The sequence below is a fragment of the Nelumbo lutea genome, chromosome 4 (genome assembly GCF_056320005.1).
Source record: "Nelumbo lutea isolate HS-2025 chromosome 4, American lotus-T2T, whole genome shotgun sequence".
NCBI classification, from domain to species: Eukaryota; Viridiplantae; Streptophyta; class Magnoliopsida; order Proteales; family Nelumbonaceae; genus Nelumbo; species Nelumbo lutea.
This window is the reverse complement of record NC_142687.1, coordinates 87,468,309-87,473,843: the sequence shown is the minus strand read 5'-3', so window position 1 is coordinate 87,473,843 and position 5,535 is coordinate 87,468,309.

The following is a 5,535-nucleotide window of genomic DNA, read 5'->3' as shown; positions in this document are numbered from 1 at the left end:
CCTTTAGGGAGATTTTTCTATTTTACCTTTTTCTATGCTGCATTTGGAAATAATGCAAATGGAGTGTAAATCCTGGTATTTGCATACTGGTTCACTTTTGATTGTGTTTGGTAATATTGCATTTATACATTGACAAATGACAAACCAATGCATATTTACGTTGATAATAAGATGTAAAAGTACATCAGTAAAAAAAAATTAAATTTGCATTCAAGTGGGTTTTTGATAAAAAAAAACATATGGTTTATTGAAATTCATATTTATGTCCATTATAGCTAAAAGTTTGCTTGGTAAGAAAGTAAATTTGTCGGTGCAAAACAAACCCAACTTTACAATTTATATGAACCGTTTTACATTCTACATACTTGCATTGTTTCCAAACACAGCCTTAATAGAAGTGTTTAATTATTCATGTGTCAAACTCAAAGATAAAAAACATTTTGGAATGTATTTATCAAATGAGATTTGTTGCTTTTCTCAACTAATTAAAAATGACAATTTTTTTTTATGTAAATTAACATCAATTCCGAGCTGGCATCTACCTCAACTGTACCTTGGGCCAAAAAATTTTTAATCTAGGCTGAACTGTCATTCTCCCATTTTTTTATATAGTGCTAATACATAGCATCAAGACATGATGAGATGTCAATTTGTGTTGCCACTTATACCCTTATGCTTTGCGAGTTTTCCATCGGGAGGGGAAGTGCGCAACTGCACATGCCACCATGATTATTTATTTATTTTTTGAAAATTTGTACGTGGAACCGTAGTTATTCATAATCAATGATGCCGACACGGTACTATTTGAGGATTTGTAAAGAAGGAAAAATGATGTAATGATACTTGTATGGATGAAATCAGCTGGATGGTGTTTTCGGCTATTCGGATATATATATATATATATCATTGGTTTTCAAGGTTTTTAAAATTGGACTGGATAGGGAACTGTTTTGGGTTGAATGGTCCAGCCACTCGGTTTGAATGATGTCTATTTTGATTTTAAAAATTTTATAAAAAGGGAAAATTTTTTATTAGCACCTTGTATTTTGGGTTTAGTGTCACTTTGGTCCTTCAAATTTTAAAATGTGTCAATTCAGTACTCAAACTTTTAAAATGTGACAATCCGGTACATATCGTTGATTAGCTGTTAACTAATCGTTAAGTGTCATTTGAAAAACACACAAATGCCCTTCAAGTGTTATTTAATTTTCTTTATCAACCATCTAAACGTTGACAAAAAATTAACAGTTCCAAACCTTTGCCTTTTTCATTCAAGAAAGTTGGGATCACGTTTGATTGGGCATTCTGGTGACCCCAACTTTCTTGAACAGAGGAGTCAATGATTTTATATTGTTAATATTTTGTCAATGTTTGGATGGTTGATAAAGAAAATTAGATGACACTCAAAGGGCATTTGTATCTTTTTCAAATGCCGTTGGTTAACAACATGTATTGGACTGTCATGATTTGAAAGTTCAAAATTGTCGCATTTTAAAGTTCAAAGACTAAAGTGGCACTAGGCCCAAAGCACAGAGTACTAATCGGGAATTTTCACTTAAAAAAGCCAAAAAGATGTTATTTGAGTCAATGGTTCAATTAACAGGTCACTGAACAAATCAACAATTTTTAGCCAAAAATGGTTTTAGGATAAAATAGAACCGATTACCTGATAGATTCCCAATTTTTCTGATCCGACCAGAGATTAAATTGGTGGCTTGAACAGCTGACCGGGTCCCAGTTTTTTTATGCTTATGATGCTGAACGTTCCAACCCACCGCCCACCCAGCTTTCGTGGTCTGTCTAATTCAATTTTCTACACATTTGATATCTATTGAACTATTTACTTTAGTCAAATTAGCGTGTGAAATAAACAATTTTTCATATGAAAGGTGAGATTCGTGAGAAACTTCACTGTCTCACTAACATCATGAGATCAATTAGAAAAAGAAAAAATCATGGTTTTCAAAATCAGACCGTTGATTTTGGTTAGCAAACCGCTGAACCAGGTGGTTAACCGTTCGAACGGTTTTGACAATTTTTTATTTTTTTTGAAAATTTTTAAATTTAAAATTTTTTTTTATTAGAATGGGCTGAGCGTTTAGTTCAAATGGTCAGACCATTTGACCCGATAACCGGACCCCTGACCAGTTTGGTCCCCAATTCGGTTTTAAAAACCATGGAAAAAATCTTTTATTTGTTGGGAACTTGGGACCGGTCATAACAATGTTTTAAAAATTGATTCGGAACTGGAATTGCTTTTGCCACCGTTTTTTAGGTCAATGATTTAACTGTTCATTGCAATTTTGAAAAATAAAAACAACTAAAAATTGTTATTTGGATCAAACAAGTAATTGGTGGTTCGAGTGCCTAGGTCAGTGGATTGCTGATTAAGTCAACGGTTTTTAATAAATGAATGGTTTAGGGGTGTAAAAGAACCGATTGCCTGAAAGATTTTCGAGCCAAATGGTCCAGCTCATTTCCACATGCATATCAACACTTTCATTCACTTAAAGGGTAGTATTGTTGATGAAAATCAATATATTGTTTAGGTAAATGAAAGTTCCAACAGGCTGCTCAGTTGATAAAGTTTCTGTATGGCTGCAAATGAATGAAATCAAATTGGATATAGGCATATCTAAATTTGTTTGATTTAAATTCAAATTTAGATATATAAAAATATTTTTATATATAAAAAACATCCCAACTTGAATCAGATCTTATCCATTAATTGGACTCGTTTCGGATTTGAATTGAACTTGAATTGCAATTGAATCTTGAAAAAAACATTAGCAAATTAAACTAAAAATGATCAAAATATTAGATTATTAATAAAATGAATTAAAAATGACTTAGATGTTATATTTTATTAACAAAATTGAATTAAAAATAACTTGTATGAAACTTAGTAGAAAAGCAGCATTTAAAACAACCTTAATGATATATACAATATAAATTTTAAGTATACATGGACATATATATTTGAATTGAATCAAAATAGATATATTATCATATCAGATAGGGGTTGATCCATATTTGATCCAAAAAATGGATGGAATTTGAATCACCCTTAATAATTTGAATTCAAATCCAGACAAATGTATATTGTTGCAGCCCTAGTTTCTAGCTGGTTGTAATTGAGACTTGGGGTCCATTCCAACCTTCACTTAGGTTATGTTTGGTTTGATGGAAAATGTAGGGAAAGAAAGAGAAATGCAGGGAAACCTATACAAGATTTGTAAGGATTTCCCTACATTTCCTTTCTTTTCTCCCTTTTTTCTTTCAAACCAAACACAGCCTTAGGGTTGGGGTCATGGGTTTGGGGATGAAATAATGAAATGACTTCTTGATGTTGTTTTTTATTAGATATATTTATTTAATTTTATCCATTGTGTAAACTAATACAAATTAATACAATTTAGCTTATTTACTTTAATATGTTTTATAGAAGACCATCTACAACACTCATAAGAAACAATGTTTTACAAGTTGAAGAGGTTAGAAGGGTTAGGGGCAGATCCGAAAAGATAATTGAAATAATAAAAAAATGATTTAAGCCTTCGTAATTTAACAATGAATACAATACTTATTTGGATAAATGCATTTACCTAACTAAGTAACTCACTTCCAAATGAACGATTCCTAAAAAAATCTCGTTACCAGAAATAAAAGTGATTATCTTTCTAATAATATTGTTTTCGAGATAGTTTTTTGGAAAATTTATCTATTGGCATGAAGATGGCAAGAGATATATACTATAGTTGTAGTCAGTCTGGAGTCTAGAGTCCTCAACTGGTTAGATCAGTTTGATTCAACATGTCATCCTTGTCATTCTTTGACGTGGTTGAAACAAAATTAAGGTGTAATCGAAAAAAATCAGCTATTTCCGTTTGAAGTAGCCTTAGGCTAAAACCGTGAATCAAGTGGCTCACTTTGAATTGGGATGAAGTAGCTTAATGTAGGGTTAAGTAGGGATAAATTCGAGCCGAGTTGAGCTGAATAACTAGTTATTCAAATTCGGCTTGTTAAAGCAGTATGAGGTTCGAACTCGGTTCAGTTTGGTTCAAACTCAAATTGAAAAAAATATTTCATAAAAAAAATATTTTTATTTAATATTTTAAATATTAAAAATTATAACAATTAATTATTATTATATATAAAAATAAAAATATTATATATATAACTATTCGAGCTTGACGCGCAAGACTCGAGTTTTATTAGACTCGAGCTCGATTCAATTAAAGGTCGGTTGAAACCGAGCCGAGCACTGCGGTCAAGCAATGCATCAAAAGCCATGATTTGACGGTCCTAGCCCATAAAAAAGTTATCTGTGTAGAACAGTAGGTGATGTCACTGTTACAGACGAGTAGAGTAAACGACCTTCTCTCCCCAGGCCCGTATTGCTAGCAATCGCTTGCGGGTAAAATAAAAAAATCATTTCGGCTGATGCTAAAAAGACCAAAACACCCCTCATTAAGTTGGTCCACACTCCATAGTTCAAGAATTTCTCGAGATAAAGCCATTAAACCATCTCTCGTGAGAAATTAAGTAACTGTAATCAAACTACAATTATAATATGATTGACAGTTAAGAGTTAAGACACAAAAAAAGGAATGCCTAGGTGGCCCACATGTGGTATGACCTACGAATCCATACGTTATTCCACCGCAATCGTAGGGTTCAGGTCCACAGTTACCGATAACTGTGGACCTACGAATCCATACCTTGCACGTGGCAATTTTATTATCTGCAAACATCTCTAATCTTTATCAAGATTCTTACACGTGTCAAGCTTCGCTGGTAAGTCCAGTCTTCCCCGAAGGAACATGTCACCATCCAACGGAAGACACGTTAACTGGTCCAGTTTTCATAGAAGTTCTCGACCGATAGCTTTTTTTTGACGGCTGCGGTTAGAATGTAAAAATAGATTCTATGCTTTTTACAGCACCGGATAACTGCCCGCCTACGAAAGGTCATGGAAAACACATGTACAAATGTCGTGGTATACAGGCACACCCATTCAGTCAGGCTTGTAGTAATGGATAATCACAATTTAATACTTTTATCTGACTATTTTGCCCTCAAGCATAAGACCAACTTTGAGATCTAGAGACCTAATTTGCCACGTGGCAAACCTTTATGATTGGGATGGGCTGCCTGTGTTTTAACTTATACCTACTACGCATCCAACGACGGCTACGAGTTCACTTCCCAGTTCCCTCCTTTCTGAAGGACCATTGCCAGGTAAGAATTGAGGAAACAGTCACATCAGCAGGGGAAGTTTTAATTAAGATTCCGTCTGGCTTCGTTATCTACCATAGATGATTTCGTCCATCTAAGGGAAGCTTTGTTATCCACCGTTCGATGGAGCCCTTTACATCAGTTTAGGCAACCGTGTCCCCATACCCAACAACCTGCCGCTGCAGTGCTGCACTTTCTTTATTCAAAAATAAAAGATGGGGCTACAAGGGTATCTTGGTCATTTCAACGAGGAAATCAGATTAGATTAAAGTAGAGAGTTGAGTTTAGAACCCCGGC